Source organism: Puma concolor, chromosome E1, assembly GCF_028749965.1.
Source record: "Puma concolor isolate L17-30 chromosome E1, mPumCon1.1.hap2, whole genome shotgun sequence".
NCBI classification, from domain to species: domain Eukaryota; kingdom Metazoa; phylum Chordata; class Mammalia; order Carnivora; family Felidae; genus Puma; species Puma concolor.
Genome location: NC_141680.1, coordinates 62,140,053 through 62,152,387, shown reverse-complemented (window position 1 = coordinate 62,152,387; position 12,335 = coordinate 62,140,053). Strand labels below are relative to the sequence as shown.

At 63.3% G+C, this 12,335-nt stretch overlaps 1 protein-coding gene across 5 annotated transcripts in view; it reads right to left on the bottom strand.

Moving 5' to 3' along the window:
• Positions 1 to 12,335, bottom strand: part of BAIAP2 (BAR/IMD domain containing adaptor protein 2) — a 63,052-nt gene that overhangs the window by 49,139 nt on the left and 1,578 nt on the right. The window lies entirely within an intron of this gene.

Genomic DNA, 12,335 nt, shown 5'->3' with positions numbered 1-12,335 from the left:
AGCCGGCCCAGCCAGCGAGCACGCGGCACAGGACTTCCAAAGAAAACCCGTCTCGGCCACATCCGATGTCTTCAGATCCGTTATCACAATGGGCGTCTGTCTGAGGACAGTCTGACGAGGATGAGAGAACGGACGCCCCGGGGGGAGAAACCGCCTGATCCTACCACAGAGCACGCAGGCCCCAGAGGCTTCTGTGTGAGCAGAGGCCGGGCGCCCCCGCCCTCCCCTGACATCTGTGCTGCAGCCCCAGCCCCAGGTGACAGCCTTCCTCGGCCGGCGTCGAGGGCCGTGGGGTCTGGTGCCGGAAAAGTGGGTACTGGTGCCATGCTGCCATCCGCCCGCCCTGGGGCGCGGTGCACAGGAACAGAGACCCGTGTCCACAGGACAAGGCCCTGCATCCAGGCTACTGCCTAGGCACACACGGGGCCGGGCCCGAGGTGTGACGAGGGAGAGCCCGGCAGGCAGCCTGGTCCACAGGCAGGCAGGGGACCTGCTACAGCTGCACTAGAACTAAGGTGTGCAGGGGATGCCGCAGGGACCCTGCCCAACTCCCACCCCCATGGGGCCGGCACCCCACGAGGGAAGGCGCGCCCACACCACACCGGACCGTGAGGACCCTGTGCGGGCCGAGAACACGACAGCAGGACCCAGCTCACACAGGTAGGAGAGCCGGGGAGTGGGGTCGACAGGGAGGCGGCCCAGGGACCAGCCACGGCATGCTCGGGGACGGCAGGGCGGCACCCAGGCTGAAACGTCGGCGGGGAGGTAAGAAGTAGCCAGCCCGCCGCCTCACAGCCCGCATGGGAAGGCCCTGCTCTGCCTGGCCGGAGAGGAAGCCCAGGGGGTTCTGAGCAGAGCCATGCAATCCGACTACCATTCCAAAGGGACCCCTCGCTGCTCAGGGGAGACCAGGATGCAGCCAAGGGCGCCAGCCCACGCGAGGACCCTGTTGGAGCTGCTCCGGGATCCAAGAAGGGGAGGCCCTCAGGAGGAGAGAGGGCCGGCCCCACCCGTCCATACACACGACACCGCGACGTGGGGACAGCAGGTGGCATGCAGCCTGCTGGTCTGGGGACCCAGGAATCTGGACACCTCAAATCCAGGGAGCGCCTGGGAGTCGGAAGAGTGATGCCAGAGCAGACGGGTGGGCACCGGGGAGGGTTCTGAGCAGGAAGCCGGGTCTGGGGTTCACCAGCGAGGGGTGACTGCAGGGCCCGTGGGAGCTCTGAGGCTCCCGCTGCCTGGGCCTCAGGGCAGAAGAGCGCCACATGGTCCCTGTGCGTCTGTTCTGCAAAGGACAGAAGGGTGTTAACCCACTCAGGGCGGCTTGGGTCCCTGAGCCTGGTGTCCCGGGGTCCCAGGGTGCCCGCAGATCGTGTGAGACCGTGTGCTCGTGCGCATGCTCCCACGTGTGCGTGTGAACGTGATGGTAAAACACATCTCACATCCCCAGGACCACTGCCACCTGGCTCCCGGGTGACACCCCCAGGCTCCTGGTCATAAGAGGACACTCCGTCCAAGCTCATCGTTTGATCCCCATTAACATTCTGAGTGACAGCAGAAAACAGGCCAGGAGCCGCCCAGGCCAAGCGAGGGGATCACCGTGGCAGCCTGCCCACACTCTCCCAATGACACACGGGGACAGCCGCCAGGTTTCACTTCCTCGGCACCGCGGCTGAGCTCACGCATGAGGAATGCAAGAGTGAGGGGGCAGGGCACGGCCTCTGCTCCACTCTGCCGCGAAGGGGCAGGTGGCCAGGACACCAGGCCTGGTCACACAGGTGCCGGGGTTTCAACTGGAGGCGATGGCAAAGGCAGAAGTGTCCTCGTGGCTCCGCACAGATGCCCGCTCCCCGGCCTGAAGGCAGGCCTCTTGGCCAACAGTCACCCACCTGCCTTCACGTCACTGGATCTCTGCAAAGCCTGGCAGCCATAGGCCAGCCAGGACCACCTTGCAGGCCTGGCATGGGGTTCCTCCACCCCACCCCTCGGCACCCTCTACACCGGCCCCACCACCGGCTCCCCTAACCAGGCCCTGGGTGGGGGTGGGGCAGAGCCGATGGAGGCGGGGGCAGCAGGGCCTTCTATCAGTTATCACAAGGAGGCGACTCAGGGGACTGACGCTGGACACCTTTTCTAGCAAGTGACGGAGTAACTGTCTTCACAGCTCTTCTGCAGGGAGTGCAGATCCCGGCACCCAACCCCTCCAGCAGGGGCCCGCCTCCTTTGAGAGGAGAGGGAATTAACCCACCTGTGGTGCTGAAAACAGGAGCGAGGCCGGGGACACCCTGCCCACCGTCTTTGGGCCACGGGCAGCCAGGGCCATGCGCTGCTGGCCTCACATTTGCCCCATGACCCCACACTCCAGGACCGCCCCCCCCCCCCCCCCCCCCGGCCAGGACACCATGCCACAACGTGAGCAACATCCAGTGTTTTCTTCCAGCTCTGACATGTGCACTATGCAAATGCATCCCAAATGGGCTCAGACTCGATGTCGTATGTGGAGGCTGTGCGTTTACTCCTCGGGCAGATTTGGGGGCTAAGAACCACTCCCCTGACCCTTAAACAACACAGAACTCTGCGGGCCCACGTCTGTGGGGGTTTTATCAGCAGACTCATGCAGCACCGTAAATGTACTTTCCAATGGTCTCCTTGATGGCAATTCCCCTCCTGTGCCTTACTTTGTCCTGATAACACAGCACGTGACACACGTCCCATACAAAGCGTAACCGACCGCTCACATGACCGGGAAGGCTTCCAGCCAACAGTAGTCTATTGGGGGGGGGGGGGGGTGTCAAAAGTCACACATAGATTTTCACCTGGATGGGAGGTCGGCGCCCCTAAGCCCCCCGACATTCAAGCATCGACTGTAGTTAGCACTAGTATTCTTCCACTTATCCGTTGGTTCAGCCAATATTTATCTCCAAACGGCCTCCAGTTACCAGGTGGCCTGCCAGGGTCTCTGCAAGGGGGTCCTGGACACCCCACAAGATACACACGATGAAAGGGTGAGAGAGAGGAGGGGTCTCTGCCAGACACACTCACAAGTGAGGGGTGAACCCAGGGCATGATGGGAAGTCACCCCCTTGCCAGGACAGCCCAAAGCTGGCCGCTCCTGCCGGCCCTGGGGTCGCAGCCATCCGGGCCTAACCGAACCCCTACCTCAGGGCTGCCCTACCCTGACCCCAGGGACACGGCCGCGCGTTTCCGTGAGAGCAGTGAGGAGGGGAGCCGCGGTGCACAGGCGGCTGTCGCAGGACCCCACCAAGCCGAGCGCGCTGGGAGCCTTCCTGCCCGGATGCCCCGGGACACTCCCAGCCTCCGGCACACTGGTGGGCACTTAGATTTACTCTGCGGTCACAGTCTGCCCGGCCAGTGAGGAGAATGGGCAGCGGGACACCCTTGGGAACGAGGAGAGGGGTCGACACGTTTCTAGAAGGGAGTTCTGCCCAAGGACTTTGCCCCAGCCTGCTCCCGTGCCCGTGCCCGGGTCTGCTGCTCAGCGGCTCAGGAATCCTGTTTATTCCCTAGTTCTGGCTCCAGCGATGGCCCCCCTCCAGCACCTTCCTGGCAGGGCAGTCACAGAGAGCAAAGTCCCTCTGCTGACAGAGGGAAGTGACAAGCCTCTGCTTCCCCTCCAGCCCCTCGTGTGCGGCAAAGGAAGGACAGGGTGGGCACACAGGCACGTGCTGAGTGGCCAAGCCAGGCCACCTTTCCCTCTACGCAGCCGACACCTGCGAGGACGAGACGGCACAGGGACCCCCCGGCCTTCCACCCCCACATCCTGCACCCTCACCTGACCGACCCGTGCGTGCCTGTGCCCATTTTACAGACGCACTGGGAGAGGCTGAGGGAGTCAAGAGCCTGCCCACCGGCTCCGGCCACACAGCCGAGCTCACCCCTCGCTGCACACGGGCCTCGGTGCTGTCCCGAGGCCCGTCAAGGCTGGACCAGCTGCTCCCTCGAGCCCGTCCAGCAACACCAGAACTAGGGGGGTGCTGAGGTGACACACACCTGCGGGAGGGCTGATGCCAGGGGGCCTGCCCCCCCTGCCAACCCGGGATACACGACGTCCAGCCACCGAGGGGCCCGGTGCCTGCTGCCCTGCCACTTGCACTGCCCTCCCCCTCGGGGGGAGGCGGGCGCAAGGCCTACCCGCTGCAGACCCAAAGAGAGCACTGATACACTGGCGCCCTGGACGGAGGGCCCGGCTCACGCGCGAGGGGCAGGGGATGGGGGGTGGGAAGGACCATCAGGCCAAACCAGGAAGCTTGGCTTCGCAGGGCAGCTCTGCTTGACTCCCGCCTGGGGGTGGGGGCAGGTGGAAGGTTTCCCCTCTAAAGATGGGGACACCTATCCTGGGGACCCTTTTTTTAAATTTTTTTTTTTTTTAATTTTTTTTTTTTTCAACATTTATTTATTTTTGGGACAGAGAGAGACAGAGCATGAACGGGGGAGGGGCAGAGAGAGAGGGAGACACAGAATTGGAAACAGGCTCCAGGCTCTGAGCCATCAGCCCAGAGCCCGACGCGGGGCTCGAACTCACGGAGCGCGAGATCGTGACCTGGCTGAAGTCGGACGCTTAACCGACTGCGCCACCCAGGCGCCCCCCTGGGGACCCTTTTTGAAGGAATAAACCAACTTGGGGAGTTCAGTGAGTGCTGGGGGGCTTCCTGGAGGAGGCAAATCTTGAGCTGGATCTCACTAGGTTACAACCAGAGAGAAAATAAGAACGTGTTCATGCGTGTTCAGAAAATGACTGCATACAAGGAAGCTTCCAGAACAAAACAGCTCATGGGGGGATGGTGGGAGAGTGAAGGCCAGCAGGGGAAGCAGAAAAAGCCCCCTTGGAAACAGGGACAAGCCACGCAGCACTCCACACAGACCAATTACACTTTAACAGCACCGGGTTCCCCTTCCCACACCCCCATGGGCCACGACACCCCCCCCCCCACCACCGACAGCCCACCAGCTCCCCTCAGGCCACACTCCACCACCATGGCACTCATGGCCTCTGCCCCACAGCCGCCAGCAGAAACGAGGGCCACACGGGGCCACGGAGAGGCCGACCTGGCCACAGCCCCCCAAGGATAGAGCGCCAAAAAGCAACGTGACCTGGCAGCAGCAAACAAGGCACCAGACTGTTCTAGAATAGACAGAGCCGGAGTTCCTGACCCCCAAGGGAGGGCGGCCACAGTGGGCCTCGCCCAGGGGTCAGAGAGGCTGAGAAGCAGCTCCGTGGTGAGGCAGTCGTTCCTGCCTCCGGCAGCTCTCGGACAGCCGCCAACTTACAATAAAGTAACAACTCGGTCTCTGCCACAGCCCCCAGAGGGGTCAGGGGCCCCGAGGCCCCAGGAACCACTGGCAGAGCAACGCAGGGACGGAAGACAATGCTCTGGCCCACTTGGTGGTCCTGGCTCGAGCCCACACGAGAACAGGGAGCCACAGGCCCCCCGCTCCCCACTCGGGGGGCACCACAATTTCCCTACGCCTTGACACCCTTCCCCGACCCCAGGAACCAGGCAATCCCTGCAGCAGGGTCCAAACACGGGCCCCACAGCCCGCCCTCTCCTCCCCTGTCTGAGACACACTCTCTACCCATCTTGACTTCAGCGGGCACGGCCCGAAGGGCCCCCGCCACACACACCTTCCAGTGCCCACGCCCCTGCCCCCGCCCCCTGCTCGGCCCTGTGCCAACGGGACCCTGCACCCACACTGCTTTCTGTCTGTGCTTAGCACTAAGCTGCAGCCCACACTCCTGCCGACCACTTCCGTGACGAAATCACAGCGTGCTCCCGTGGAAATCTTAGTGTCGTAATCACCACTGCCGTTTGATTGAGGTTGGACAGAAAACCATCGCGAGCCCACAATACGACCCGCCTGGAAACCCGTCACCCCGATTCAGAGAGACGGCACGCAGGCCCCCTGCCACCTGTATGAGCCCACTGCACCCTGGGGAGAGGGCCCAATGGCACGTTGGTGTCCCCTAAATCCATACATTGAAATTCCAGCCCCCAGCCCCTCAGAACGTGGCTGTCCTTGGAGACGGTCCTGACAGAAGACATCAGGTTGCACGAGGTCATCAGGGTGGGCCCTAACCCGATGGCGCCAGTGTCCTTCTCAGAAGAGATCGGACATAGACACACACAGAGGACAACTATGTGACGACACGGGCAGAAGGTGGCTGTCTGGGAGCCCAGGGGAGAGGCCTCAGGAGAACCCAGCCCTGCCCATGCCGGATCTCGGGCTCCCAGCCCCTGAGCTGTCAGGAGTAAGCCTCCCATCGAGGCTGCCCTGTGTTAGCAGGGCCAGAGCGCTCGGAGACACTGGGACAACCCCCACTCGCAGCGAGAAGGCCCAACACTGACAGCAAAACTAAGTCTGGTTCCTGCTTGCCCAGTTAGAACATTCCAAGGCCACTGACCCGTCCTTGTCCCCGGGAAGACTCTGACCGGAGTTTCACAGGGCTGGGCTCCAGTGAGAAACTACCTATGAGCAAGCAGGGATGCAGCCTTGGAATGTTCTGGAACCGCCCCCTCCCGCTGCCCTCATATAAGGTAGGATGTGCCTGCCAGGAGGCGGTCACGCTGATGGGAACACAGGCCACGCAGCACTCAGGAAGTCAGCCTCTGCCTGGGCCTGCCCACTCTGCCGCTGACCTCCTGCTACCTCAAGAACTCTCACAGCCACCACCCGCCCAGCACCTTCCATACGCTAGGAAGTACTCCACGGGCCCGTTTACTCGTCAAGGAGAAAAAACTTGCCTGAGATCTGCGGGACCCTTGAATGGAAAAACAGCCGGCTCCAGGCCTCAACAGGCCCGGGTCCAGCCCCGGCTCAGCCCCTGACCAGCTGACGGCTAGACCACACTGCTTCACCTCACAGAGGCCACTCTGCCCGCCGGGGCCAGCCAGGGTCCCCTTGAGCAGCGGGCTGAGGGATAAGCAAGGTCAGGTGCACGGCTCTCAGCACACAGTGCCTGGCCCATGGCTGTCAAAGTTACTCACGACTAACAGCAGGCTGGAAAGCCCAGGTGACCCACGGCCTGCCCCCCGCTGCCGAGGCAGAGCCAGAGACAGAGTGTGAGACACCTAACTTCACAGCCCTCTCCCCAGGTGGGGCCTGAAATCATGACTCCGGCTGCTGGCTTGACCCCAGCCCCCAGCACACGGGTGCATCCAAGCCACTCCAGCCTGGGGCCAGCAAGGCCCTGGATTCCCAAGGGCAAGACAGGCCACGGCCTGAGCTCCGCTCTGGACTGCAAAAGACTTCCGTAGGAGTGGCAGAGAGAATGGAAGGAGGGACAGACAACAGGCCTCTTTCACCAGAGAGTCTCCCAGGGCAGAGAGGGCTTGACCAGACCCATGGGAGGCTCACACGGGTGCAGAGAGGCCCTCTGCACCTTGGGCAGCGGCCCTTCTGCCCCAAGCTCTTCTTTTAAAAGTCCCACCAGAAATGGCAAGTCCACTCTGCCTCCGTGTGTGGCCCCGGGTGATGGCTGTGCCCTGCTGGACAGTATTCTAGCTCTAGGATGGGGGGCCCCCACCCCGTTCTCACCGCCAACTCCAACATCAAGACATCAATTTGTTTCCCAGCACAAACACCTATGACATCTTGGTTACAGGTGCCATGGCTTTGTGATCTATTACACGCGTCGTCACCTGGCACACGCCGACCCATGACTGTCCCTGGTATGGCTGGCCACAGGCAAACGTGGACGTCACATCCACAAACCATTACCAACTCTGAAGGAACAGGGGTCCTGGCTGTTGTCTGGAAACCTTCAATCAGAGAAACAAGGCAACAAAGAAGGCAGGATGGGTCTCAAGGCTTGGAACAAAACACCAAAGCCTCGCTCAGGAAACACCGACACCCGATGGCCCCGGGGGAGGGGGTGGCGGAGGGGGACACCGTGACACTGGGCTGTGAGCCAGAACAAAACTCAGGAGGGCCTGACTCTGAACATGAAGCAGTTTCACACAAACCCTACCGATTTATTTCACGCGTGTTTAACACAGGACTTTCTAAAAATCGTCCAATGGTTCTAAAAAACTACTTCCGTAAGTAAATCGTTAAAATCCCAACCACAAAGAAAGCACTGTGTTCTGATCGGCGGCCTTGTTTCCTCCTGGTGGCCCTCACCGGCCCCCGGCATCTCAGTTCGGGGTGTGAGTCCAGGGACGCGCGTCCAGACATCTCCTGTGCTCCGCCCCCCACGGCAGTGCCCTCGGACGCCCATCTCGTAGCCGAAGACCTCAAGACAGGCTCCACCAGACCCCAGACGGGCCCTGAAGTGGGAAGGGGTGCCTGCAGGGACCTGGGACCATCCTGGACACCGGGTGCCTGCAGAAGGACTGATCCCACTGGGTCGCAGAGCCAGGGCAGGGACAGGCCAGGTGAGCCTCCACCCTGCTGGCCTGCAGGAACCCAGGGGCCAGACGGGGGCTCCTGCGGTGCACGTCGGCAGGAGGAGCTGGAGACAGGAGAAGGCTCCTGTGGACAGTGTGGGCACGGATCCCCTGGCCCGTCCCCAAGGTCACCTCTTAGAGACGGGCCCAGTGTGGTTCCGGGCCCCCCCTCCCCACCCAGTCCCTCTCTTCACAGGCCCGTGGGCCCCTGCTGTGGGGACCAATGCCAAGGCCCGGGATGCTGCAGGACCGACCGCTTCCCAGGCAGCACCCGGCATGCCTCGGGCCCTGAGAGAGACGGACACGTTGTGCTTGGGGCCACAGACCTGCCACAGCCTCTAGGACCCATGAGACACCGAGCTGCTGCTCTGGGAGCAGCCGGAAGGGCAGACCTGGAGGGGCGCCCCAGAACCTGGCCTGTTCCTCCAAGCACTGTGCTCACGTGCAGGCCCCAGTCAGGGCTCCACGCTGGTCCTGAGTCAGCACACCTGGGTCTCAGGGGAAGGCTGGCCTTACTGGGGAGCATGTTACTTGGAGACAAAAGGTTCTCCTCTTTAGGAGAAGCCTAGGCACCCACCTCCCCTCAGGCCACTGTCTGGAGCCACCTGTGCCCACTGGGGCGGGGCCCCTCGAGCCCCCACCCCCATCCCGGCAACGCAGCACAGTCAGGGCCGGGAGTGGATCAGAGCCAGGGAGGCGGGTGCTGGCTCAGTCCGTGCCGTCCGTCACCACTACAGCTGCCATCGGACAGCAGCCTGGCACCGACCGCCCCCCCAAAGGCGCCCCAGTGTTGTGTGTCCGGGGGACACAGTCTGCTCTATAATGGGGACACCTGCCCCACCCCGAGGCCCAAGTAGAGGGGCCAAGAAGGCAACGCGGGGCAGGCCCTGGCTCAGTACACACAGGAGGGAGGAAAGAGGCCAGGAGCCAGCCAGGCCAGCGGCCCAGGGCGCCCCATGCTGGACCGACGGCTCAGGTGCCCTGACTGGAGGGTGACAGCACACAGCCCATGTCCAGGGTGCCATGCCAGGCTGAACGGGGACGAGTGGGCAGCAAGGCCAGCCGGGTCCGTGGCCCCCCAGTCCCACGGTAACATCGCAGGGATCTCCTGAGCAGGACTCAGACCTGCAAACTCAGGAGGAGTGCGGCCCTCCTCCCCGAGCCCGGGAGCAGGGGACAAGGCCCTCTCTCTCAGCACCCAATCCTCCCACGAAAGGCAGCCTGTCCCAGGCAGCCCAGCCAGCACATCCATGCCAGGGGGGATGGCCCCGAGGGAGCGGCATCCAGAACCGCACGGCACCTGCGAGCGCCTCTCCCTGCTGATGGCACCCGAAAGCCCAGGGCCAGCGCCAGCCACCATTCCGACCTGAAGCCCCCGGCGCACAGCGGTCAGTCCCATGAGCCAAGCCAACCTCCCGGACACAGGACATGTGCTGGACGCCAGACCTACAGGGACAGCCCAGACAAGACACACTCCTGAGCCAGCTCGGGACTCCACAGAACCCCAGCGCTGGGCCCCAGTGCCTCCAGGCCACCCCATTGTGTTCAGCGGCCGTGCACCAGGCATCCAGCCAACGAGGAGCCTGTGCAGAGCCGACAGTCTCTGGGACGTGACTTAGGCACAAGAAGCTGCCACAGCCAGGCAGCTCCGAGGTCAGCACAACAGAGAACCTGCCCCTCAGCACCCGGCTACTCCAGACAGGGCGCGGGACGGTGGCAGGCCAGGACGTGCACCCCGCAGCACACCGGAGAGCAGTGATGGCCGGCGCTGCCACCCCCCAGAAGACACCCCCCGACGGGGCACCCCCGGGAGTGCCTCTAAAGCAAACACACGCCATACGCATACACACGCGTCCTCACGTTCACACACGCGCGCAGGCAAGCACACACAAGCACACGCAAGCACATACAGCAGGCACTTCCATTGCCAGGGAAGCTGCCTATCAGAGCCCAGCGGGCCTTCTCTGGCCGAGGGTCCACTGAGCTCTGTCCACGCCAGACCCCAGGCTTCTGATGGCAGCAATCACTCCAGCGTGATTGTCCAGCTGTGCGTGAGGGAAAGCGGGCCCGGGGTCAGCGGCACAAGGCTTCCCGGGGCTCCCCCGGGCACCCACCTGGAGGAGAACGTGGGACACAGCAGAGGGTAATGGGCAGGGCCCGGGCAGCCAGGCCTCAATGGGAAAAGCCAGCCGCGGGCTCTCACCTGCCCAGGTCAGCTCCCTCCCACGAGCACCCAACGCCCACCACCTTGCACCAGCCTTACCAACGGCACCAGCAGCAGCCAACCTGCCTGACTCCGGCTCCGGGAGCCCCGGGCTCACCCACCACCTTCATGAGGCAACTGCGGCCGGGCCGGCTTCCCCACAACAGCTACAGGGTGGGGACGACCAGACAGCCTCTAGTGACCGGCCTGGTCGTGTGGACCAAAGCCCAGAAGCCTCAACACCATAAACAATCACATCCACGGCTTTCCTGGGAACTCGTGCTTCTCAGGCTGTCTCCCACCTTCCCACGTCCTCAGGACAAGCCACGGATGCCCCTATTCCTGGAGATGCTGCACAGCCGCTCCCCTCCAGGGTCACAGGGTCACCTGAGAGCCACGGCTGCTCCCGGTCTACTGGACCACGAGAACACCAACCTGCCAGTCGCTCCCCAGAATCCCCAGGAACAGAGGCCAGCTGCTACAGAAGCCCCTTTCCCTACATCGAGTCATCAGAGGTCTCTCCCGAGAGGGCTGTAGTTGGGGCTTCGTTCTGAGCACTTCGTGCTGGCCCCTGCCCCACTCCGTCCCTCACTCCAGGCAACCCCCCAGGACTGCCCCCTTGGCCAGGTCTTGGACTCTGGGGTCTGCTGCCTGCACCCCCATCCCCTGAAGGACCCGGCCCAGTGCCTGTCGCCCTGCCCAGCCCCGAGGGTGAGTTCTCAGGGGACATCAGGAAGGCATTCTGCTGCTCTCCCCTTCAGCTTCCGTGAAATTCCCCGAGGACGTGGCTCCCGCAGAAGCCGGGCCACAGAGAAAAAGCTGAAAGTCTATGTTGCTGGTTCTTCCAGGGAGGAGTGCGGTCTATTCTCACATTTTTAATCAGCGAGGCCAAGGACGAGTGTCCCCGCCGCTCCTGCCTCTGCCAAGGCAAACAGCACTCAGAGCTGGAGCTGAAAGGATGCAGGGCCAAAGCAAACAGCCGCGCTGCAGCGCAGGGGACACAGAGAGGGGCCACATCCCGGCCACCCTTCCGCAAGCCACCGACCCAGGAACGGAGGCAGCGCGGCCCCCGGCCGAAACAGAGGGCCAGCCGGGTCCACACGGGTGGCTCCAGCTGTGTCTCCGTGTGGGCTGCTGTCTGCCTGGCCGCCGTGCTCCCGCCGCCCCACCTGTACCGGCTCTGCTGCGGAGCCCCGAGCTCCCCAGCGACAGAACACAAAAGGGTAGCACAGCACCGGCACTCGAGACTTGGCAGTCGGGCCACAGAGCGTCGGGAAGAGCACCGCCTACAACCCAACCCGCCCGGCCTGCGTTGCAGCGCGGGCCTGCTGTGAGGCCGGGAGCGGTCGCGGTGGGGGCACAGCCCTGCTCTCACCAAAGCCGGCTGCGTCCAGCCCTGCAGATCCTGGGTCTCTCTCTGCCGCGCTTGCCCACGGGAGCTCATTAGTGAACTGAGCGACAGCACACGCCACAGACTTGCCTGTTGAATGTGCACCCCAACCCTCCAGGCTGCTTCCAGGGGTTCACAGCCCTTGCCGTCATGCTGCCTGCAGATCTCCAGGTAAATCACAGCTCCGCCTAGAAGCCGCTCGGTGGTGACTGCACGCCTCACCGCCCAGGCTGTGAGAGTTTTAGTGCGGATGATCGTGGGTTCCCCAGAGCGAAGCCAGGCCGTGCAACCCCTCCCGATCCTCGCCATGGAAGTTCCTGTTTAATGGTTTCGT